Source organism: Ochotona curzoniae, unplaced genomic scaffold (genome assembly GCF_017591425.1).
Source record: "Ochotona curzoniae isolate NIBS_2020 unplaced genomic scaffold, NIBS_Ocur_1.0 contig_3498, whole genome shotgun sequence".
Lineage (NCBI taxonomy): Eukaryota > Metazoa > Chordata > Mammalia > Lagomorpha > Ochotonidae > Ochotona > Ochotona curzoniae.
Window position 1 is genome coordinate 47284494 of NW_024465885.1, and position 25703 is coordinate 47310196.

Sequence of the window (25703 nt, forward strand, 5' to 3'; positions counted from 1 at the left end):
CGGGTGCGAACCGGGGGAAAGTTGCGGAGGGTGGGAGCGCGGGGGGCCGCGGCCTCTCGGGAGCCGGGGGGCCCGGGGGCCGCAGACAGCGCCAGACCTTCTCTGGTCGCCCGGGCGAAGGGGAGGAGGTTGTCTTCCTCCTCCTCCTCCTCTTCCTCCTCATCCTCTTCCCCCAGCTCCTCCCTCGTCCCTCCTCTCGGTCCCCACCAGTGTGGGAACCGCCGGGGTTCTTCGCAAGGACAATGCACGGGTTAAGCAAAATGGGGCTGGCTGCCGGCTGGGTGAGGGCGGCCAGGGCCGCGCTGGGCGCCGGCGAAGGTCGGGGGCCGGCTCCCTGGGCGGCGCTCTTTTTTGGGGGGGGTGGGGGAGGTTGTTGGTGGTGGGGGGCGGGGGTAGGGGTCTGCACTGGGGCCGGGGGATACGGTTGGCATAGAAGTTGGACAAGGAATGAGTGCGGGGGATCCCGGCCACTCGCGAGGGAGCGCGGTGACCTGCTTAGCAGCCGCGGAGACACGAATTAAAATTGATACCTGTGTATTGCAACAAAACTTCGCGAGTCTATTTATAGGCACAGACCCACTGGCTTAGCAGCCACCGAAGCTGCCGCCTGTCTGGCCCCTCCCTCAGGCTGAAATCGTTAAAAATGGCAAAATTAGTGAGTCAGTCGTTGCCTGTGCCTTTCGCCCATCCCCGGGTTCTGGCAATCTGTAATCGAGGTGCAGGGCCTAAAATGATAGCCCCGTTATGGCCAGGAAAATGTACACCTTGTTATATATTGTTTTCACATTCGAGGATGAAGACAGATGAATGGCTGATGCTCAGTTCAGGGCCTTGTGTAGGGTAAATCCCCGTAGCCTGTCGGTAGGGACGGCTCACCCATTTCACAGATGGGGGCCGCTGAGCCAGCGAGGGGCAGGGAGGCCAAGGTCACCCAGCGGGGTGCTGGGAGGTGGAGCGGCCTGTACCCTCAATCACCAGGTTATAACGCATTCTAAATATTGGCAGATGTTGGAACGATTTGAGTATAATGACTCAGGATTCTTGTCCGCACACACACACATTGTCTGCATACACACATACGTATTTTTGAACATGGGATTAACTTCGTGGTTTGCAGGCAGAGGGGGGCTCTTCACTGATTTTTGTTAGCCACCGTCCCCCTCCCCCCCAAAATCCAGCAGTCAATTTTTGAATGGGAGGAATGAATATTCCTTGGTGCTTCTTGTTCTTCACACTTAATTTTAATAATGGCTAAGTATTGATGAGTCATAAAGTTTGTGTAAAGTTCTTTCCAGTCTCTCGCACCCCCCTTATCTGTTCGGTTTCTCCTGTAGTTGTGTGAGCATTTCTGGCAGTGAGTACGCCTAGTGCTTTGATTTGCAGGTGTTGTAATTCAGTGGGGTTACCTTTAGCTTTTCTTTCCTTAAATTTCTCCATCTGCTTCAGGAGACTGTTATTTTCAGATAGATGATAAATGGGAAGCCAGGCTAAAATTTGACCCGCTAAGGCTTTCAACTCAAGACTGCTTGGAAGAATGGTGGCAGAGAGCAAACTGTGCTTGGTCCTGGTGAAGCCATGAAGGTGCATGGGGCTAGTGCCTGGGTGCTCTGCTCCTGCCAGGGCCCTTGTCCTGGGCAGCAGTGGTGGCTCTGTTCACTCTCCAGGGCTGTGTCTAAGCCAGGTTCTTGTGTAGGGCTGGGTAGGGAAAGTTTGTCTGCTTCGGAACGGGGGTGTAAGTACATACCTTACTTCCTGTCCGAGGAAGGGACCCCCATGGGTTTGGGGGGGAGGCACACACGGGGTTCTGTCCCCGAAATGATCTGGAGAGAGGGGCCGAGGAAGTCAATTTTTGGTAGGGGTTGAAGTGGAAATCAGCTGGGGAGATCTCATCAGGAATTTGAGATTTGGTTGTGAGATCACTTCTGAAACGTGTTCAAGGCATTTTAGAAAATTAACAAGCACACGGTTGCTGTATTCCAGAAACTTGAGCCCAGTTGTCTAGAGGCCCCAACTTTCAAGGTGAACTGTTCCTCTTTAGTTGAGTGTCTTGTTATGACACTGTGGATAGTAAGTCAAGACCCTGCACTTCTGTACAATGTTTTCAGTTATCTACTTAGTTTTATTTATGTAAAGTTATAATGTGTTTTGTTTGTGGCTTAACTGTGTAGGGTTGGGGAGTAAGAAATGAAACATTGTGTTTAACATTTTATTTGGAATATGTATCTGCAGAGTTGAAGATAACCTCTGTTGTGGACATTCCAGCGTGGACTCTTGGAATGGGTTTTGTCTTGTAACTACACACAGAAAGGAAATGCTCATTTGCAATTTCTTGAGGACCACATTTTTTGAGAAAGGGCTATCTTAGGCATTTAGTTTACTCTGATGTGTTATGTCCATGCTTATGATTGGCAAATATCTTGCTATGGGAAGAAAGTTTGGATGGAAGTAACTGTATTTTGGGTAGGAAAGGAATTATCTTAGGCCTGACATTAGAAGTAAGGCTAATAGACGAGGGGTTGATTTGTGTTTTGCTGGGATTGGTGATGAGGGCTGTGCTGGCCTGGCTTTCCTCAGCCGACCTAGTCCGCCGTGCGCGGCCACACTCCGTCCTGGAAGACCTGACCACTGAAACCTGTCAAAACCTAACAACTTCCAGAATCTCGTCAGGAATGTGCCACTTACTCTGCAAAATTTTACTCGTCTTACAGTTCGATAGTGTTCTTGAGCAGTGATTTAAACTCCGAGCTAGCAGTCTTTATTTTCTGTTGAGTGTTTTGGTAGTCCTACCTGCACGAACAGTTGTCGTCTTGTTGATTTGAAGTAAAGCTGTGACTTGGAACTGCCGGACACCTGGCACTTGATGCTGACCTAGCTGGCCCTGGGTGGCTGCTGTGGGAGCACCCTAGGGAGGCTGCGTACGCGGTCAGGGATGCCTCCCCAGGTGTCTGGACCATTCGCAGAACAGCCACATTCTGGTAGCACATAGGCCAAATGTTGCACACTTTCCTATTTAAAAAAGTTGGGGGAGTTAAGATTTGTGTTTAATTACATTGGGAAAAAAAATCTCATTGAATTATTTTCAAAATATCTGAAATTTCTCCTCAGCTGCCTCCAAATAAAGAAATCTTTTGATTTCCCCTGTGTCACTTCTGCATTGTTCAACTAGAAGTGAAGTGTACCGTTGGGTGTGTGGAAGTGAAGTGCAGACCTGTCTGGAAAGCCAAGGTTTGTGTTGGTAGAGGAGGATGGCAAGTCTGGTTTCCCACTCTAGTGGCTGCAGGAAATATTAGTTCCATGTTTTAGTCTATGAAAAAGAGTTCCTTGGGAATACTATATTGTAGAAACCAGCTAGCTGTGTGTTTATGGAAAGTTATGCTTTTGCTTTCAAATTCTACTTCCATAATGAGTTAAAAAAAAAAAAGAGTGAGAATACCTTACATTGAGCATCTGCAACGTGATGTGGTCGCTCCTTGTAGAGCTCTGCTAAATATAGAAGCATTTTGGATTCTTGTCAGTTAGTTCTACTTAGAGCTATGTGTCAGCTCTTTAAGGAAGTGGTTTTTAAAAGTGTATTGTTAAAACTAAATTTTGGCAAAGTATATACATTTCTATTATAATTTTCTGTTTGAAGAGCACATACTCAGAACTAATTACACAGTGGGTAACAGTTAAATGTGTCTCAGTATTGCTAATGAGTTATTTTGAGTTTAATTTCCCCACAATTGAAATACTGTTTATTTTTTGGAGACCGCAGTGTTCATGAGATGAAACTGATTTTAGAATCATTTCTAAGTAATATCTTAGTTCAGGAACAGTCTTAGAATTTTTCTTAGTTTATGCAGTTTCCAATAAAAGTTGATTTTTGTAAAAAAAAAAAATTATGCACCTTAGAGGTTAAAGTTTTCATTGTGGCACATGTCCCCAGCTGTGATGGCTGCCCAGTGTCTGCTGGCTGTGTAGTTACAGGTGAGACAGCATAGCAGTGTGGAAAGGCAATTGCTGGGAGATGGCGAGTGGAGGGTCCTGGGCAGGCTGCTCTGGACTCTGAGGTTGGGCCACTCACTGTGTGTGTGTGTGTGATTCCTTAAGCATCTTTCTTGTAATGGAGGTTGACAGTAGCTACGATAGGTAAAGATTGCAGTGATAAAGGAACATTTCTTGATGGCCTTTTTCCGCTTTGCCTCCCTCTTTGCATTCACGCTGCTCCTAAGATCTCAGCATAACGTAGAACTTCCCGAGAGAGCCCTTCCCTAGTTCCCCCGTCCAGGAAGGTTCCTGGCTGTGCACTCTTCTTTGCCAAGAAAGGTCCACTGCTTCCTCTAATTATACTTTTCCCTGCTAGTGATTCGTCATTGAGTGTCAGTCTGCCCTGGTTCACCGGGTTGTAAGGTCTGTTTGGACAGCCATGAGTCTTTGCTGGTCATGGCTGTGACTCAGTGTCTGGCACATACCCAGGTGTAGAAATTGAAGGTGCTTCAGAAAGCTTGCTGAAAATGGAATTGTTTGTTTTGGTGTAAAAAGTTTTTGAAATTGGTGGACAGTTATTTGGTAACACTCCCTTGCCATGAACTCTTTGAAGACCCGTGTATACCTGTGGGGTTGGTGGACTGGGGAGGCTGTGTGTTGAATACTGAGCGCTTCCCCTGATCTCTCCTCTCTTATCTTCCCTCCTTTCCTCTTTCCTTCCTTCTTTCCTTTACTTTCCTTAAAAAAAAAATTGAAAGGCAGAATTACAGAGAAATGGAGAGACAGAGAGATTATATTGGCTGATTCACTCCCCAAGTCCCCACAATAGCTAGAGCTGGGCCAGTCTAAAGCCAGGATCTTCTGATCTCCCACATGGGTGTTAGGGTCCAAGGATGTGGGCCATCTTTCGTTGCTTTCCCAGGTGCATCAGCAGAGAGCTGGATTAAAAGTGGAGCAGCTGGGACCTGGGATGCCAGTGCCCACTGGCACTGGGATGCCAGTGTCCAGGAGCAGCTTTAGATGCTGTTCTACATGCCAGCCCTAGCGGGAGATTTTACTGTGATGAAGTCAGAACTCAACAATTTTAGCTTCACTGAGTTGATCAGTAGTCAATGTCTAGTATTACTCATTTCAGCCTCTGTGTGTTAAGGATGCAGATTAGGTTGTGTCTAAATGCAGGTGGCTTTGTTGAGAAGTTTGTTTTCTACCATGAAGCGGCTGTTTGAATAATCTACGGTTGTTGCTGTGGCAGCTTTGTGATGTTGGGGTCTCTGTCTTGTTCCTTTCCTGTGCTTAAGGAGATGCTGTTTTCTTCCTGATACAAGGGTGTTGTCTAGTAAATCCACAGTTCAGAACGGGATGTGGGGATGCACACCCCTTTCCTTTGAGACAGATATATTAATTGACATGTGACTTCCGTTTCCATTCTGTTGGCTAGCACTTAGTCATGTGGCTATAGTTAGCTGCCAAGGAGGCTGGGATATATGGTCTTTGGAAGGATAGCTCTTTCCATTGAAGAATGGGAGAATGATGAAAAATTAAATACTGCCCCTAACACTTTGAAATGTTTTGGAAGGTGCTTCCAGAAGCAGACTTTGAAGCAACAGCTAATTGCATTAATTGATGTTTTATTTTCTGGAGTGGGGGTTAGACCTGGGTGCTGTGCTGGGATATATGGATGCTCCAGCTGCTCGGATAAACTTGCAGGCCCAAGCATCTGTGGTTGAAAAAGAGGAATTTGAAGCCTTCCTTTGTATTCTGGGCACTTGGAAGATGGGTGCTTCTTGGACAGTCTCCTGGGGAACTTGTGTACATTGAGTGCTGCTTGGAATTTGCTTTCTTAGGAAGGACTCCAGGCCCTTAGTCCTTTTGCAGTGGAATCCTGCTGAGGAACACTCAAGGAAATTGATACGGATAACTGGGAGACTAACTAGTGCCTCAGAAGGGGGGATAGTAGCTGTGTAATGGGGACTGTCATATCCAGATGTGAGCATACAGTGCATCCCCATGAAACTGTTAAAACTATCTTGACAGTAGGATGCTGTACTCTTTGCCGTTGTCCATGCCTGCAATGATGGACTTAAGACTATTTATTAAGAACTATACTGTTGTAATAATATAGGGGAAATCAGTAGCGGGGGGAAGGGGATTGGGAAAGGGCAAGGGAAATTCTAGAACCTATGGGACTGTATCATAAAATGATAATAATGACAGAAAAAAAAAAAAAGAAAATAAAAAATAAATAGTGAATGTTGTGGGGCCAGAGTTGTGGCAGAGCTTATTAAGGTTCTTGAGGTCACTGGTTACATGGTCTGCTGTTCTGCTTCCAGTCCAGCCCTGTGACCATATGCCTGGGAACACCCAAATGGGAGAGCCAGAAGATACTCTGGGCTCCTGTCTTCAGCCTGGCATAACCCCAGCTGTTGTGGGAGTGAACCAAACCCCAGCTGTTTGGGGAGTGAAGCAGCAGAAGGATGAGTGGTGCAGTGGCTTATGGCACTGCTCTCCGTGTCAGCATCCCATTTTGGAGTGCCTGTTTGAGTGCTGAGTCCTGCTGGCTTCACTTCTGATGCACTTCCTTGCTAACTCACCTGGAAGAGTGGTGAGTGATGGCCCAGTGCTCAGATCCCTATCACCGGTGTGGGAGACCCAGATGGGGTTCTGGGCTCCCGGTTTTCACTTGGTCCTTGTAGGTGAGATGGTTTATTTTGTAAAAGAATTATTTATTTTTACTGGAAAGTCAGATTTACAGAGAGAAGGAGAGACGGATCTTCCATCCATTGGTTCACTACCAAAGTGGCTGCAGTGGCCATAGCTGAGCTGATCTGAAGCCAGGAGCTAGGAGCTTCTTCTGGGTATCCACGGAGGCACAGGGTCCCAAGGCTTTGGACTTTCCTTGACTGCTTTCCCAGGCCACAAGCAGGGAGCCGGAAGGGAAGTAGGGCCATGGGACAAGAACTGGCATCCATATGGGATGCTGGTGCATGGAAGGTGAGGATTTAGCTACTAGGCTACGGTGCTGGGCCTGAGATGGTTTTAAGTAAGGTGAGGTTACTGTCAGTACTCTAGGGACAGTATATATACAGCACACGGTAAATGGATAGGTGGGTACTTTATTTAGCGTGATTAGAAGCAACAAAATGTCCTATCCCGAAATTGTTGCTTTCCTTTTTTTTTCTGATTGGTCACACTTTTCATTATTGGAATTTGTTCCATGAGATGAAGGTATGTTCTGGATTCCCTAGTTTAGAATAAAAACATTTCTGGAGGAATACTATTTGCTTGTTACTAGCTTAACACCTAATCAACTCGTTGTCACTTTAAATGTTGGAGACAGGCACTTTTGATAAGAACTTTTTGGAAAACGCGTGTTGGGGCAGTATTCTCCCTGTGTCCGATGCTTAGAGATGTCAGCTTGTGATTGAGTCGTGGGCAGGTTCACCGGGGGCTTCTTAATGACTGGGATTTGGCTGCTCTGCTTCCTGGTGGCTCCCTTCCCTGCACATGCTGGCTGCCAGTGGCACTGTGGGTCATTCTGCCTCTCCCACTGGGCTTGATTTACCAGTGGGCTAGAGGGACTGACTCTTGTCTTAGTGTTAGTTCTGTTTTCCTTTTTGTAATCATTTGGCTTGACCTTGTTCGAGCAGTGTTAAAACAAACAATGTGTAATTTTGCTCAACTCGGAAATTCCCGTTTTAGAGATGGAGTGTGTGTACTAAGAGTTCAAAGAAAAGCCCACTTGTAAGGACTGGTGGCAGAGCCTCCTCCAGGTCCAGGCAGGATGTTTCTGTAGCATTTCCTACCAGAGTCGCTACATATTCATGCAGTGTACACATGTGGATGTATCTGTATGTTTCATGGATTGTGTTACAAACATGCATGTTGTTGTCATACTTAAGTGGGTTGACAGTGAAGATGTGTGTATTTACACAGTATCTATGTAGTTAACATAGAACCACACTAAATTGTTTCACAACTTTAGCCTTCTGCTTGATCTTAGAACTATTCGTTTATCAACTAGTAGGCCTTGCTTATTTTGTAGAGGGAGAGGAGAGAAGGAGAGGGAGGGAGGGAGAGAGAAAAGGCCAGAGATTGCCTGCAAATTAGGGCATCCCTTGCTTGGTAAACTAATGCCATGCTGGGAGGGGAACAGCCTGCAGGACTGAGGAGGTGGGGCTGGATCTGGGCCTGAGGGAGTGGAGAGTGCCTGACCTGGGGACTGGAGGAGATGAAGGGTGGCTTTGGAGGACGCAGTGCTCCCGGCCTGCAGGTCGAGAGTGTGCACTTGGCCAGGGCTGGGGGTGGTCATGGGAAACTGGAGTGATGAGGCTGAAATAGCATGGGGAATTTGAACTTGGGGTGATTGAAGGCCCTTCGTAGGAAAATGATTATGCATCCGTGAGTACTTGGGGGAGAGTCTGGAGAGCAGGAACACTGTAGGTATTGTAAGTGCAAGTGAATCAATCCTAGGAAGTGGTAGAAAGTATAGGATAGAGTGGGAAGCCCTTAAGAACTCCTCACTCTATCTTAATTTTCTACAGAACAAAGTGACCACTTTTGGACTTGAGCAGCAGTGTGGTCAAGGTTTTGGTGATAGAAGGGAGGAGAATTAAACTTTGGTGTGTGTTGGCATGTGTTTGCTACCGGGGAATATAAAAGCACTAACAAGGGAAGTGTCCTTTGGGCCTCTGCGTAGGAGCAGCAGCGGGGGAGGAGGAGGTGACAGATGTGGCGGCGAGCGTGCTTCAAGCTCTGTGTCTGCGTGGAAGAGCGTGGGGGAGGCCAGGGGCCACACTTTTGAGTCTTGTGAGGAATTTCGGAGAAAGTGATGACCTCAGAAGCCTGGGTGTGGGTTCAGAGTCCGGCCACACCTGCACAGAGCCAGGGCTTCGTTGCTAGGACAGAGGCCGCCTCTGTCTTCAGCTTCATGGAAATCATGTTTTTAAAGGGAATCTTAATTGTCTTAAAAGATTCAGTGTGGAATGAACACATTGGATTTTCATTAAAGGGAACATAGAGTGTAGATAAAATTGAATGATTTTTGATTTTTAAAGGTTAAAGTTTTTAGGTCTTTAGAGTTCTTTTGAAAGTGAATTTTGAGTTAAAATTTATTGGGGTGAAAGTAGCACTTAAGTCCTTACGGCAAACACTCTGCGGAAAAATTTGCTCACATTGATCATTTTGCCTTGAAAAGAACTGTTGTCACAGTGGTCATGTTTACCTTACCTTTTTACATCAAATACAGTCATTATTAAGAGTTGTTACTTCAGTGGTATTAAAGGTTGTCTTGTAAAAGTTTTATCAGAACAATTGAGGATTTTACAGCCTGTTTTTGTTTTTTGCATTTCCATGTGCAACTTTGGTATAGTTTAAAAGACTAGTGAAGCTGGGTCAGTTTACGCAGGAGTAGGTAGGCCTGAAGGCTCGCAGTTGGCAGAGTACGTGGAAGACAGCAGGCTTGGATCCACGGGAGGCAGTCAGTGGGAAGATGTTTGTGCAGCTACAGGAAGGATCTAGAGGGAAGGGGATGGAGTGAGGAGAGTCTGCTGAATGGGCGGAAGTGGAAGGGAGTGGAAAAAGATGTGGGGACTTCAGAACGTTTATGCAAAGTGAAATTTAAGTTCATTTTCGGGGCAGACACTTTGGAGATTCATGCATAGTGTTTTAAAGAGTTGATTTGTTTATATTTAATATTTTAAGACAGAGGGATATTTGTCAATTGATTTTTTTCCTAAATGTTCACAGCCTCCGGGGTTGGGCCAGGCTGAAGTCAGGAGCTAGAAAGACATTTTGGGTCTACTGTGGGTGGTAAGGACCAAGGTACTTGCTGCTGCCCAAGGTGGGCATTTGCAGACATCTGCATGAGAAGCTGCTGAAGCTGGAACCCAGTAACTCCAGTATGAGAGGTAGGCATCCCACATGGTGGGCTTGCTGGTGGCGCTTTAGCAGCTTGTTTGTGTTTGAGCGGAGTGGCACAGAGAACGTTTGCCCCTTGAGTTCATCTTTGTCTGCTGGCTCACTTCCCAAATGGCTGCAGTGTCTGGGGCTGGGTCAGGCTGAAGTTGGGGGCTTGGTACTCTACCCATGTCTGCCACATGGGTGCCAGTGCGCTAAGTGTTTGGGCCACCTTCTGCTGTCTTCGCAGGTGCATTAATGGGAAACTGGAGGGCAAGTGGAGCAGCTGATGGGAAATCCAGTATCAGAAGCAGAGGCTTAAACTGCTGTCCCACAACAGTGTTACCTTCCCACCCTGCCAGGAACTTTCTGAAGACCCTGTGGAGAGATGACCAACAAGTTTCTTTTTGAACAAGAGATTCTTAATAACTTTCTGTGACTTTTAAAGACCACTTAGTTGTAGGATGCCTGGGCTGCCTGGGTCATGTGACTGCTTGTGACTGCTGGCTCCATGCCTTTGATCTCGTTTAGTTAATCTTCCTTTGCTCTTGTCATTTCTTAGTTTTAAAAATTTCATGTCTCCTCATGTTCATAATACCTACCAATGTGATTTTAAAAAGTTCTTATTTGACTAATGCCTTTCAGGGCAGGAACAGTGGTGTTTTGCTCCTTCAATAATTTTAAGGTTTGTCAGAGTGCTTTTTCATATAGTAAGCACTAAACAAACACTTGCTGGATGAATTAGTTAACTAAATATTTTGATCTTTACAATCAAGTTAGTCTCAAATGCCAAAGAAGTACAGCAGGGCATGCTGTATTTTGTGTGTGAGATGACTGGGGAAATGAAAGTCTTAAGGAAAAAAGAACCGGTGATGCTTTTTTTTTTTAAAGATCTATTTATTTTTATTTGGAAGCCAGATATACAGAGAGAGGAGGAGATACAGAGAGGAAGATCTTCCATCTGTTGATTTACTGCCTGAGCGGCCAGAGCTGATTTGTTCTGGAGTCAGGAGCCAGGAGCCTCTTCCAGGGTACAAGGTCCCAAGGCTTTGGGCCATCCTAGACTGCTTTCCCAGGCCACAAGCAGGGAGCTGGATGGGAAGCGGAGCCACTGGGATATGAACTGGTGTCCATGCGGGATCCTGGCAAATGTTAGGTGAGGAGTGTAGTTGTTAGGCAACTGTGCCAGGCCCGGTGATGCTTTTTGAAAATAGAATTGGAAAGCCCGATGAGGTTAGGAGAAATATGATTTCTTTCTGAACTAAATGGAGAAATACATGTGAGCACCTGTTGAAATGTAGGGAGTGAGACCCTGGGAATGTGCAGCGGGGAGATTGTACCTTCTATTAAATGGGTCTATGATTTCAGAGGTCTGCTGAAATCAGCTGAGTCCTTTTTGGTAATGAGGAGCAGTCTGCCTGGATGCTTTTCACTCCTGGCCAACAGTAAATGCATTCAGCAGTTACTGCTGGAATGGAGACCGGCATGTGTCGAAGTTCCTGAGTATACATCTGAAAGGTGACAGGTAGGCTGTTTTGGCTCATATCTGCTTTAGGCTTATGGGGTGAATCAAGAATGCCTGGAAGAAAGTTTGTAGTGGGGACAGGTTTTAAGAGAACGAGTCTAGTAGGTAGTTTCTGAAGCTGTTGATCTTGTCAGGTGAGTAAGCCTTTTAAAAACTTACAGCAGATGTATTTCCATGTAAGCTTTCTCAGTGGCTGGTTTCTGTATAAATATTTGCCAAAGTAAATGTTTATATAGTTTATTAGAAGTCCTGTGGTGGGCCCCTGGGACCCAGTATTCAACAAGGGCAGAGTGTGCTGGAGAAGGCCTGGAGGACACGTGTGGGGCTGAGGGGTCTGTCCCCACTTCCCTCCTGAGTGTGGTTTTGGTGGCAGAGTTTTACACCACTTGATTGTGACAGCACCTGTGTGGGTAACGTTTGTGATACAAAGGCAGAACAGTGACCTGGATCTTGAGGCTTTGGGTGCAATTTTTAAAAAGAGATGTTCGTAAGAATTTCAGTTTTGCCTCTTAAAATATAAGCTACTATGTATTATTCTTAACAGTATCTGATATTAGCAGATATCAATGAGTTAACTGCCATAGTTTGGCCACTGTGCATCGTCTGTCCTAGTTTCTTACAAGGTGGCTGAGTATTTCTGTTGTGAACATTAGAAAACTGAGCAGCAGGGAGACAGGCTTGCTGTAGGTCGCTCATGGTATGGCACCTGTGCTACCTTCAGAAAACAAAAGCCTGTGGAGCAGTGAACATGCCCTAAAGTTAAAGATTTAGAGAGAAAGAGCGATGCGGACATTTTATAATGTACTAGTTGAAAGAGCATGCCAGGATTGATGCCCTGTGCTAGTGGTTCATTAGTGCTTTTGCACAACCGACAAGAACATCTAACTGCTTTCTCGGGTGGGGTACCTTGACTGATCCCTGCCCTCATGGGACCTGTGCTTCGTGCTCTGCACCAGCAGATGCTTCCTGGAACTCGTGGCTGTGGGCTGAGGGAGGCAGGTGGCATCTGTGTAGGCCGAGGGACTGACTGAACCATGTTTGTCTTCACTGGACCGGATGGCGGTTTGGATTTTGGATGTGCTTGGCTGTGTAGCTTTCCTACCCGGCCCCACTGGGGTTTTAGAGTTGCCTAACATACTTCAATAACTTGTGTTTTAACGTAAACGACACCAGGGCTACATTTTGTTTCCAGCAAAGAACTTTTATTTAGATAATGCTAATTAAGATGATAGATAGTTTTAAGGGACTCTCTAAAGTCAGCTTTACCTGCATATAGGTTGGAATTTATTAATCAGGAGAGTTCACAGTATATACTAAGTGAAATATTCGTAAAACATCTTGTTTAATGGTCGAGTTAATTTGCTGTATTTGATGTCTTGTAGATTAATTTGATATAGTCGTTGGGGAAAACAGGGATACAATAGTGAAAAGTGGCAAGATTCTGCCATCACAGAACTTAAATAGAGCTTGCATTCTATTGTAAGGTGGACAGTACAGAAGCAAATGACATTATTTTTAAAAATGACATGTAAAAATAATGTGGTAGATAATGGGATATGTGTAAAAGTGTATGTATCTTTAGAAATGGTGGCTTTGTTTTTTAAGATTTATTTTACTTATTTGAAAGGCAGAATCAGAGAGAGAGGTGAAGACAGAGCAGTCTTCACCCCACTGTTCCAGTCCCCAGGTGACTACAGTTGTGGAGCTGGGCTGGTCCAAAGCCAGGAGCCAGGAGATTCTTCTGGGTTTTCCATGTGGGTGCAGGTTCCAGGCACATTCTCTGGTACACTAGCAGGCAGCTGGATGAGAAGTGGAGCTGCTGGGCTTGAACCAGTGCCCATATGGGATGTTGGCATTGCAGGTTATGCCACAGCGCCTGCCCCAGGAGCTACATCTTATGAAACATTCAGTTTGTATTTCTGTGCCAAAAATCATGACTTCTGCTTTCACTGTGAGTTGGTAACATTCTGAATATGTCCGCCTGTCATAAGCATCTGCAAGACTGGACAGAGCACATGGAACAACTTTTCTCAGATACTGAGTAAGTTAGCACAGTGCTATGCTCCCTGTCGCATGAACATCGAGGTGATCCTGTCATGCCCAGCTTCTGTTGGAAGGTGGTTGTCAGACTTGATTGCAGGGAGAAGGGTCCCAAATGGAACCCTCTTGCCTTGCCTGAGATGTGAAAACAGATTGGAGTTGGGTAGACCAAGAGACTGTAATGAGAGGGCCAGAGTTCAGGAGACAGGGAGCATGCAGAGGAGGAATTCCATTTATCTGCTTTTATCTGCTTGTTGGTGTTTGACAGGACACCAGTCTACACATGTGTTAGGTGCAGTCTCGTAAAGAAACAGATTCTGGGGGAGCTGGAGCGCAGAGAAATCCTCAGGCCACCTTAGAGCTAGAATAGAAAGATCTTGTTAAGTGCAATATTTTTTGAGACCCTGGAAAGGTTCAACTAGCCTTAAAGTGAAGACGACTAGATCTGTCTGAAAACCGGATGCTTTGAAAGGAGCTTATGAGAGTATGGTAGGTGCCCACCATCGCAGTGTCCAGCACTCTGTAAAGGGCACCACACTCCACAACGTAGTGTGTTCAGCATCCAAAGTGCGTAAGGAACAGGGCAGTGTGACACAATTAGGGGGTCGGTTGTTTGAAACAAATCTAGAACAGACACAGATAATAGAATTAACAGACAAGATTTTTAGAGCAGTTACTGTAGGTGTATGTTTTAAGAAGGAGACATGAAAGGTAGAAAAAAGATGTAGATCAAACTTTGCAGTGGTGAAAACTATATGAAAAAAAGAAGAACTCCACTGGCTGGCATTAGTGGTAGATTACATTTTATAAAAGGAAAGATTAGTGAACTTGAAGATATTGAAAGCTAAATAGAAACAAAAATGATAGAGATGATGGAATTAGACAAGATTATTGAAATGGGTGCTATAAAATGTGGGGTCCGTTTGGGGTTAATTTTGTTGACATTTTGGTAGGATAGTTTTGCATAGGAGTCGTTGTAACTGTAGCAGGAAGCTGGCTTGAGGTCTGAAGTAGCTGTACGGGAGCCAGCACAACAATGCAGTGTGATGGCGGAATTCACTGGCCTGAAACACAGCTATTATCGTCGTTTCTTCAGTTGGGGTGTCTGGGCTCTGTGTAACTGGGTCTTCTGCTGGAGGAGTTTAGAAGGCTGTGGAGCTGTTGCCCAGGCCTGTGGTCTGATCTGAGACCTGGCCTTGGAAGCCCGTCCTCTGGGCCCTAGTTGCCAGCGCCTGTGCTTGGCTCCTTGTCCCTGAGCTCTTTAGGGCATCTTGGCTCACCTGAAATGTTGGTGGCACTTTGGGCCATTGCACCCTGTTGACAAGCTGTGCTCTGGAGTGATCACCTGCCTCTCAACTCCTGGCTGTTGCTTTGATTTCCTGCTCTGTTTCTAAATCGGATGCTTACTCTGTACCTGATGCTGGTTGCAGATGTCAAGAACCTAACTCAAGCTGGCATCAAGTAAAGGGGTTTAGTGCCGAGTTGGAAGTCTAGGGGTGAGATGAGCTTGAGACCTCATTGATGGGTGGCTGAATAGTGGCTTCGGGGTGTCAGGTTAGTCATTGGCAGGCCCTGTCCTCCGATGAGCAGCTGGGGACTCTGTTTATGTTTGAAGTTGTGAAGAAGAACAAGAGTAGTTTTCTTAGAGCGAGGTCAGAACGAAAGCTTGGCCTGCACCTCTTTGCTGACTTAACTCATGAGTTCAGTGCCAGTGTCTGAAGCACCAGAAGGGAAATGGGATTACATTTGGACCAGTTCCATCTTCTCTTGGGACTGGCCTGCTGTCCTGGAGCACGTGGCCTTGCAGGGGTGGCTGCGCAGGTGGGGCTGCTGGCACAGGCTGTGCCGACCATCAGGGCTGAGAGGAAACTCCGATTCTGCTTTAAAATTTGAATTGTAAGGCATTACTGATTTTTCTGGTAAGGTAGATGAATGTTTATCTTTAAGCTACCTTTGTCGTATTTTTCTTATTCTATTCATGATGGTTACACTTCCGCTGGGGGCTGACTCAATATCATGCCCTTAACCATTACTGTATAAATTTTGCTCACTTGCCAAATTTCATATTATAACTATTTCTTCTTGTAGTTTTTCCTAGAATTCTCAGTTGTCTTGTGTTTCTGCTTGTATCACTCTCTAGATGGTTGTGACTGAACTTACCCCCATGACCTTGCAGTGGACACTTCCTTGTCCCTCCCTCTGTCCTGAGCCCTTAGTGCAGTCCCCTCAAACTGCTTGCTTGAAGTTCTGCCTCGCCAAGTCCATTCCTTTCACATCTCTGCTAACAGGTGTGGGTCTGTTACTGGCTGTCTGGCTTTTGTCTTTTTGTTTTTCTTGTTGCTGGAGCACATCTTTATTTCCTGAGAGGTGTGGGTCTTTGGCCTCGTGGGTAAGCTGTTGATTGGGGTGCCTGTGTCACTTTAGGAGTGTAAGGGGTCTGTGTAGCATGGGGTGTTACATACAGGGGGGCCTCTGCCCCTCTAGTGTGTGTGCTGGCTCCAGTGCTGGCAGCCTACCCCGTCAGTTTGTGCAGGATTCGGAGACTGAGCCGATGACTAAGATGCTCTCTGTTCTCTGTCTTGGCCTTGCTTTATCTGTCTCTTAAATAAAAAAGCAAGACAGTCCTGAGGTAGGATGCATGGAAGGTTAGTTTTTTGAGAAATTATCTGAAAATATCTCTAATGTGCTTTCCTCATTCGTGACTGAAAGTTCTGACTTGGTTAAATACTGCAGTAGGTATTGCTTCCTGATCTTGATTCATACAGCAGATAGAATTTATATTTTAATCTCTCAAAACTATTGAAGACTTTTGAGAATATAATGAACTTCTTTGTGCCCTTAACCTAACTGCAACATTTATAAACTCATAACCCCTTTAAAATAAGTAGATTTGTCTTCTTTCCCTTTGAGATAGAAAGGAATTGTTTTTCTTGGAAAGGCAGATTTTATAAAGAGAAGGACAGAGATTTGTTGATCGGCTCTCTAAATGGCCCAGTGGCTGGAGCTGAGCTGATCTGAAGTGAGGAGTCAGGAGTCATTTCAGGGTCTCCCATGCGGGTACAGGGTCCCAAGGCTTTGGCCATCCTGTGCTGCTTTCCCAGGCCACAAGTATGGAGCTGGATGGGAAGTGGAGTGGCTGGTATACCAGTTGGCACACGTAAGTGACCCTGGTGCATGTTAGGTGAAGGATTAGCAAGTTGAGCCAGTGTGCTGACCCCTCTGTTTGAATTCTTAAAAGCATACCTAACCATATGACTTCTGATATTTTTAAAAAAGATTTATTTAAGATTTTATTTATTTATTTTTTAATTGAAAAGTCAGATATAGAGAGAAGAGTAGAGGCAGAGAGGAAGATCTTCCGTCCAATGATTCACTCCCCAAATGGCTGTACCAGCCAGAGCTGAGCCCATCTGAAGCCAGGAGCCAAGAGCCTGGAGCCTGTCCCTGGTCTCCCACACGGTCAGGGTCCCAAGGCTTTGGGCCGTCCTCGACTGCTTTCCCAGGCCACAGGCAGGGAGCTGGAAGGGAAGCGGGGCTGCTGGGATTAGAACTGGCGCTCATATGGGATCTCTGCACATGTAAGGTGAGGACTTTAGCCACTGTGCAACCGTGTCGGGCCCTAAAGATTTTATTTATTTTTATTGGAAAGTCAGATTTACACAGTGAAGGAAGAGACAGAGAAAGATCTTCTATCTGCTGGCTCAGTTCCCAATTACCTGTAACAGTGGAGCTGAGTCTTTCTGAAGCCAGGAGCCAGGAATCTTTTCCCAGGTCTCCATGCGGATGCAGGGTCCCAAGGCTTTGGGCTGCCTTCAACTGACTTCTGCCTGACAAGCAGGGAGCTGGAAGGGAATTGGAGCAGCTGGAATATGTACTGGCACCCAGTTAGGATCCTGGGCATGCAAGGTGAGGATTTAGATACTAGCCTACAGCGCTGGGCCCGATTTCTGAATATTGTAATGTGTATCTTACAAGATACAGTATAACTTCAATATTGTTTCTTATGCTTGGGAAGGCAGTTGAGGGTAGACCGAGGCCTTGGGACCCTGAATGCGCATAGGAGACCCAGAAGAAGTTTCTGGCTCCTGGCTTCGGATTGGCTCAGCTCTGGCCTTTGAGGCCAACTGGGAAATGAATCTGTGGATGGAGATCTTCCTCTCTGCCTCTCCTCCTGTCCGTATATCTGACTTTCCAATAAAAATAAATATTTTTTTAAAAAAATGTTTCAATTATAGTTGAAAGACAGAGAGAGAAGATAAGCCAGTGCATCGCTGTCCACTATCCGCATTCTTGCGCTGGCCAGGGCAGAGCAGGCTGAAGTGGGAACAGGTGCTTGGGCTGTGCATCCCAGCGTGATGGGCCCAGCTTCTCGAGCCATCACCTGCAGCTGCTGGGAGAACAGCCAGGGTTTGAACCAGGGCTCCGTAGTTTGGGACTCAGGTCCCAAGTGCCTGCCCCTAGTGTCTGTCTGCGTTGTTGGCAGCTTCTTGAAATATCTGGGCTGTCTAAGGTGGCTTGTAGTTAGGGGGAAGATATTTAAAAACCAATGGAAGGCCGGTGTGAAGATGGTGCTGGTTCAGTAGGAATAAAGCTGGAGTTTTATTGCAGAGCTGTTAGTGGCTGAGGGAGATTACAGCTCTCGTGGCACAGCGTGAGTGGGCAGGGCATGGGAATGTAAAGATTCTTACTTGGTTTTCAGTTGTACATGCTTCAGACCTGCTTACATTTGTGCTCAGTGTTACCCTAAGCGCAGAGTCTCTACATCCACCTTTTCCAATAGAATGTATCTCCCGTATGTTTGAGGGAAGGTTAGTTGCCCATCGGAATGGGATTTGGGGCTGCAATTTGGGATCATGTTACCTTAACTTTTTTTTTTAATTGAAACTGAGGAAACTTGTAGGTATAGTGCTAACAACTAATTTCTTGTACATTTGAAAGTTGACATGAAGTCTTGAATTCTGCAAGGTGGTTGAAATGCACAGTGCTCCTGCTGTTGATCTGACATTGCCTCAGTAGTGTTCTTCCTAGGGAGCCAGGCCAGTGCAGCACCACTCCCCTGCTCCGCTGTCAGCTTCCCGTGGCCTCGTGGCATTGCTTGTCCTGAAGATACCGACCGGTTTTTTTTTGGAGTCAACTGTGAATGAGATTTTGTTTCTTCGTATTAGATGTGCATTAGACATCTTTTGGAGGAAAAGATGCTATGTCTGGAGTTTAGATAAAGCATAATTTATTACATTTTTTTTCACTAGTGGACTGTGTATTTATTGTCCTAAAAACTGCATGGTATCTGGTTTTATTTTACTGGAGACTTCCATTTATTTATTTGCTTGAAAGGCGCAGGCACAAGGAGAGGGAAGGTGGGACATAGGCCTTGCGTTCGTTGGCCACTCGCCCATGGCTTTGTCTGGGGCTGTGTCAGGGCTAAGCCAGGAGCTGCTTCAGATCGCCCATGTGGATGGTAGAGACCCAAGGACCTGGGTGATCTTCCACTGCCTCAGGTGCATTGACAATGTGTTGGATTGGAAGTGGAACAGCCAGGACTAGCTGGCATCCATATGGGATGCTGGCCTTGGATGTTCCCTGTGACTGTGGGTGGACAGAGGTGGGGTGTGTGTCGCGTCCTGAGGCTGTCTGGAGTCGTCACAGGTTTTGGGATATGTTGGCTAGTTTCCTTGGCTTTGACGACTGTAGAGGTTTATTCTCTGGTTCCCTTTATCCTTCCTCTGTGTTATCTTTCTACTGTCTAAAAATGCTGTTTGTCCATCATTATATTTTTTGCTTTATTCAGAAATTCTTTACTGATGTTAAGTGGTATGATTTTTAGTGTTGTTTTGTGAGAGCAGAGGCAAATGGGTTAGTTATGTAGTGTGTTGAATATGTTTTGCTGAAGCTTTAATACTCCCCCTTCAAGATAGTTTCATTTCTTCTTTTTTAAATACTTACTTTTATTGGAAACACAGATTTAGAGAGAAAGGGAGAGTCAGAGAAAGACCTTCCATCTGCTGGTTCACTCCCCACATGACTAATGGCTGGAGCTGAGCTGATGCAGAGCTGGAGCCTGGAACCTCTTCCATGTCTTCCCCGCAGGAGCAGGATCCCACGGCTTTGGGCTATCCTTTATTGCTTTTCTAGGCAATAAGGAGGAAGCTGGATGGGAAGTAGAGCAGCTGGGACACAAACTGGCCCCCATATAGGCTGCCAGTGCTTGTAGGCAGAAATTAGCCAGTTGAGCCATAGTGTTGGCCCCGTTTTTGTCTTTTATAATTTTGTTTTTGACAGTCACCCTCAGTCTTCTGCTGTATGCTCTTGCGTTCTGATTGTGCTACTCTACAACCTGGTATCTTCCATGGTTCTCATTTCCATCGAATGAGAACTGAGTTTATTATTCTCCTTACCACCTGACCATGATGACTTTCCGGTCTGTTTCTGCATTCCTGCCATGTGCCCTGCTCTCTAGAACCATTTGCCAGCTTCCTTTCCCTGCTTGTGCCAGGCTGCTCTGCTGCATTCCTCTAGAATACGTCTGTGTTGTTTTTCTGGCATTTTTCATGTTGCATGGAGCCTGGCATGTCCAAGATGTTTGATCTCTTAGACAAATGCTGTGTTCTCTAAGATAATGTCACTCTAATGTTTAATTGCTCACTATTATTCTGCAAGTACTCTTACTTGTTTTAATTAATTACTGAAGCAACTCTAAGTCATTATGTATGTTTCATAAGTGATTGTTGAGATACTCAAAGTTACATAGGTACAGATGAAAAATGAGGTTTAACACATGAATGTATCCATTTCAGATGTCGGACTCCGAGTGAGGTGATTAGAGCAGCTGGGAATCCAAAGCAGAATTGTGTCCGTAATGGAACTATTATTAAAATGCTTCAGTATCAGCCCTGGAGGAGTTGGCTGAATCTTAGTCATCTTGAGATGTCAGCTCCTGTGGTCTTGCTGAGCTTTCTGGGAGGCACTGGGGAGGGCCTGGAATAAAGCAGAGCTCCGTTTCTGTGGTTCCTCTTAGTTCCTTTCCCAGGAGCTTGTTGCACTGTATGTGACAGTTGTGGAGTAATATTTGGGGCCCGTCTGTGACAAAGACTGGGCAATGAGGCGTGTTGCTCAGGGTCGGAGATGGCGAGTCTGTGATCAGGGTACCAGCCGGTTGGGTGCCTATCCGGGCTCGTTTTCTGCCTCATAGTTGGTGCTTCTTGCTGGCAAAAGTGAGGGACTTCCTTGCAGTCAGATTTATCTCTATATTTATCAATTTATTTATCTTTAAAGATTATCTTTTATTGAAAAGTCAGGGTTATAGCATAAGGAGAGACAAAAAGATTTTCTATCCACTGGTTCATTCCCCACATGGCCATAATGGCTGGAGCTGAGCTGAGCTGAGCTAATGCTGCCTGGAGCCAGGAATTTCTTCCTGGTTTCCCATGCAGATTCAGTACCCCAAGGAATTGGGCTATCCTCTGCTCATTTCCCTGGCCTTAAGCAGGGAGGGAGCTGGATGGGAAGTGGAGCAACTGGGACTTGAAGTGATGCTTCTGTGAGATGCCATTGAGCCGGGGCCCTGGCCTCTCGCCACGTGTTTTGTGAATGTTCTCATCCCATTGATGGAGGCGGAACCCTGCTGGCTGGCCTGTTCACTCCATGGAGGGCACACTAATATTCCTCCTTGCTGTAGTCTGGTGGTGCTGCTGGGAGAGGACATCCCAGGGTGGGTGACCTAGAATGAATAGACGTTTACTTCTTATCTCACTTCTGGAGACTGAGAAGTTCAAGATCATGACGTGACAGCAGGTTCAGTGTCTGGTGTGGGTCTCCTGGTCCTAGCTTCCAAGATGGCACCTTTGAACCTTGGCTGCTCCTGTGGCACAAGGAGAAACTGAGAGAAGCACCGCATTCCTGCCAAGCTGTTTGATGGTGTGGAGTGGATCCTTCAAGACTGGTGGGTTGGAATGAAGTTTCCATCAGAACTTGTGGAGGTCACATTCAGGTCCTGGTAAGAACCTGTAAAGGCCTTTGCAGGATTGCGCTGCTCTGAGCAGGGTTTGCCGTTCTGGTATGCTGGATGCCTGAAACGTACTATGTAATAGTCTCAAAAATGAGTGTATGAATAAATGCTGTCTTCCCTTTAACTTGCTTTAGCTAAAATCCTTGAGAAAAGCCTCCTCCGAGGGGCAGTCCAAGAGGGTGGTCCCATCAGAGCAGGACATGATGAGGATGAGGCGGCACGTTCACTCAGCGTCCGTGGCCACCTTCCTATCAGAAAAGCCGTCCCGATTGAGTTATGGTGCTCTACCCAGATGTCCTGCTTCGATCAGTCGCTTTCCAAAGCAGCCCGCCTTCAGACACTTAGTTGGATCAAGGCTGCGTGATTGACCCGACAGCCACTGACCTGCCTCTGTCCGCTGTGCAGCTGAGGTCTGCTATTGCAATGTCTGCTCTTCCAGACCAGCTCTTGCCCGTGGCTGGCATTTGCTAGAACCCATAGCAGTGCTCTCCCGTACTCTGTGAAAGGATGCAAGCCTTCACTATCTTGTTAACTCACAAACCGTGTCAAAATCCAGCTCCATGCTTCAGGTGGGGCAGAATTTGCATCTGTTGCATTTGGCCTCTGCTGGCATTGGGTCATCCAAGGTGGCTGCACCCTCGCAGGTAGTGCCTTAGGTCCTGTTGTCCGTGTGGGGCACAGCCTGGTGGCAGGAGTTTGGACTAATTACGTGGTGAGTGGTTTAAACTCACCATACTTTAGGTCTGCAACTAGCAGTGTCGTTTTTACCAGATTGCTTAGGCAACCTCAAATTTGGGGTTGGGTGGATGTGACTGTACAAGGTGTATAGATTTATTTTATTGGGGCACCTAAGGAACAGTTTGTAGGCCAAGTAACTTTTTTTGAAGGGGAAAAAAGAAGAAAAGCTGACTTTTTTGTTCTTTCTTTTAAAAAATTGTCTAACCTTCCAGGCATATTTGTTTTTTTTTTCTTTTTTTTTTTACATTGCATTATGTGACACAGTTTTTTAGGCACTGGGATTCCCCCTCCCCCTCTCCAACCCTCCCTCCATGGTGGATTCCTCTACCTTGCTGCATTGCCACAGTTCAAGTTCAGTTGAGGTTCTTTCATTGCAAGCATCTACCAAGCATTGAGTCCAGCATCTTATCAGGCGTATTTGTTTTGTAATTCAGTGGTGTATGCCTGCTTGTTGCATTGACATAACCGTATAGTATCAATGCGGCTTTCAGATTCAGTGGAACTGTGTATTTATACTTTTGACAACCTTCATACGCAAATTTGGGAATGAGGGGAAGGGAATAATAAATATATGCTGATACGCTGAGCTGCACTTTGCGTCTGAGTTAATGTACCAAAGCACTAGGTAAACGCTTGTGAAGCACGCGGCCACGTGCCGTGCTGTGTGCGCGGTCTCAGGTATTTCTATAGTAAGCCTTGCATTGTCCTAGGGTTCAACTGAAGGAGGACAGGTAGGCTCAGCTTTCTGGGGTTGCAGCTAATCCATCCCCAACGGGTCTGTCTCCCCTCTCTTACAGCCCTGGATGTTAGAGTGTTGCTTTAAACAACTCGCATCTGGAGACCAGCTGGAGGGATGGCTACCCTGGTTCGTTTGAGTGGACTCTGGATATTTGTCTCACACTCTAGCTCGTAGAACACGTACACCAGACTCCTGGAAAGCTTATGCAATTCTTGAGTTTAACTTCACACTCACCATATCTATGTCTGGAAAAAGGTGTAGGAGATGGAGATAGATGGTCCTGCTTTTAGGGCCTCAGTGGGGAGGCCAGACCCCCTGCCCCTTTCTGGCCTCTGAAGTGCTGCGATCGTTCTGGAGAGTAGTAGAACTATAACAGTTCATTTGGAAGCCAACATTAACTTGACAGAATTGTGTTCTTTAATTTCTTACATCAAGGATAAATTTAATGTTACGTTAGACATAAATGAGTGTTTTTCTCTTGAGGTGGAGATGACCCAGAAGTGTAATAGTACAACACAGCAGTTGTGCCACTTGGCCCAACCTATGAAATCTTAGGATTTTTAAGATTATTTATTTATTTGAAAAAGACATTTTCTATCCCCAAATGGCAGTAACAGCCAGAGCTGGGTAACACTGGAGCCAGGAGCCAGAGGGAGTGTTATGGAGACTAAGAGATGCAGAAGAGTGGTTTGTAATAGAAAATGCTCACATTTTGGTTAATGAGACCCTTTAAGGTAGAGTTTCCTTCTTTATGCTTGTTTTCTGCATGATTTCTCTAGGCTCAGGAAAGTGAAAGGTGGGAAGGCGTAGCAGGCCTCCCTTTGCCTGGCCCGTTTCTCTGGGAGCGCGTGGCGTGGCGTGGCAGCTGGCTGCAGCGCTGGTGTGGTGTTTGTGGAGTTAGTTGGATTATCCCAGTGTTCTTACCTGCCATGTTCTGAGATCTCCCTTGACTTGAGAAGCCTTACCATAAACCAAAGACGTTTGGGGTGGTCTTCTGAGAGTTGTGTGGTTGTTGCCTGTGGGCACAGCAGGGATGCCTCAGCGGAGGCAAACAGCCGGCAGTACCCTTGGGTGACCCCGAAAAGAGAGGCAGCACAGTGATGATTCCATGGCCTTGGAGTCACCAGAAAGGAGTGCCGGGGTAGGGAGGTGACTGCCCCCTGGCCATTTGGAGACATGAATTTTATTACTTGTCTGCCGCTCTCCTTGTACCCTTGAGGTATAATAGTGTGTGTTGTGCTTTATCAACAAGGAGTGCCTGCAAGGGGCACTTGGTCATGTGCTCAACATGTCTGCCACAGACAGTATATTAAGCTGTTCAATTTTGAAGGAAGTTCAGTTTTTTTTTTTAAGATTTATTTTATTTGGGCCCGGCGCGGTGGCGCAAGTGGTTAAAGGTCCTCGCCTTGCACGCCCGGGATCCCATATGGGCGCCGGTTCTAATCCCGGCAGCCCCGCTTCCCTTCCAGCTCCCTGCCTGTGGCCTGGGAAAGCAGTCGAGGACGGCCCAAAGCTTTGGGACCCTGCACCCGCGTGGGAGACCCGGAAGAGGCTCCTGGCTTCGGATCGGCATAGTACCGGCCCGTTGCGCTCACTTGGGGAGTGAATCATCGGACGGAAGATCTTCCTCTCTGTCTCTCCTCTCTGTATATCCGCCTTTCCAATGAAAAAATAATAAAAAATAAATCTTTAAAAAAAAAAAAGATTTATTTTATTTGAAAGAATGAGAGAAATGATAGGAGGAGGCACACGGAGACAGATCCAATCACTGACTCACTCCTGACAAGGTGGCAGTGTCCAGTTCTGGCTGAGCCAAAGCCGGTGAGTTTCATCTGAGTCTTGTATTTACAGGGCTTGGGCACATCATCCATATCATATCCCACTGCTGTCCAAGGCACGTTAGCAGGGAGCTGGATCCGGAGCAGAGCCAGGACCCAGTCAAAGCTGGCATTCCACTGGGATGCTGGCACCACAGGGACCAGCTTAACCCTCTGCCGCAACACTGGCCCCCAGGGAAGTTTTCACTTCCTACTTTTGTATGGTAAGGAATTCTGTAATTTGTACATAGAGGTAGCCAATTATTATGGCAAGTGAATGGTAACAATGTTAAGAACAGATTGCTGAAATACAGATTTTGAAATTAATTAGAAATGTAAAACTAAGCAGCTCTGACTGATTGCACTTTGCTCAGAGTGCAGGCAGTGAGAAGCGGCTGTGGTTCTGTGCTGTGGCGCTCGCTTTCAGGGGAGGAGAGAGTTGGCTTCAGGAGGCTTGTCCACCAAAGCCCCGTGTTAAATAGCATAAGGCTTTGGGGGTACTGGAGTCTTAGCATAGATCCCCAGCTTGGCCATGTGTCAGAATTGCCCGGGGTGCTTGTTCACAGTACAGGTTCAGGCCCTACCCTCTGGAGGGCTGATGTTTATGTCTCTGAATCTGAGTTTTTTTTAACACGGTAATTCTGCTGCAGCTGACTGGAGCGTGGGAACTACTACCTCAGATCATGGGCACTTTGTTGCTACAGATGCTGTAGTTCCTAATTACACCTGCCTGGCTCCCCAACCTCCCACGGTTCCAAGAGCATGGCATGCTTTTGTGTTGTGCCTGTAGCGCCGTAAGAAAGGCAAGGAGGTGTTGCCATGAAGCTAACTGTTGTCGCTTTACACAGTGGTCCTGGGCGTGTAATGCTGCTGTCTCCATTTATAAGGAACCTGGTGACAAACAGGTCGAGAGCTGCGCTTACTGGTTCTGCATAACTGGACAGGGAGTCTGCAAAAGTTACCTCCCAGTGTCCCTCT

The 25703-nt window shown here is 46.4% G+C and overlaps 1 protein-coding gene across 5 annotated transcripts in view; it reads left to right on the forward strand.

Moving 5' to 3' along the window:
• The window catches only part of DYRK1A (dual specificity tyrosine phosphorylation regulated kinase 1A), a 130234-nt gene that overhangs the window by 1033 nt on the left and 103498 nt on the right, over positions 1-25703 (forward strand). The window contains exon 1 of one of the 5 annotated variants that reach the window (XM_040980816.1): positions 10533-11386. The exons of the other annotated variants lie outside the window; for them this stretch is intronic. The gene's annotated coding sequence lies outside the window, so the exon portion shown is untranslated. Of the gene's footprint in view, positions 1-10532; positions 11387-25703 lie in introns of those variants that run through there. 5 annotated transcript variants of the gene reach the window in all.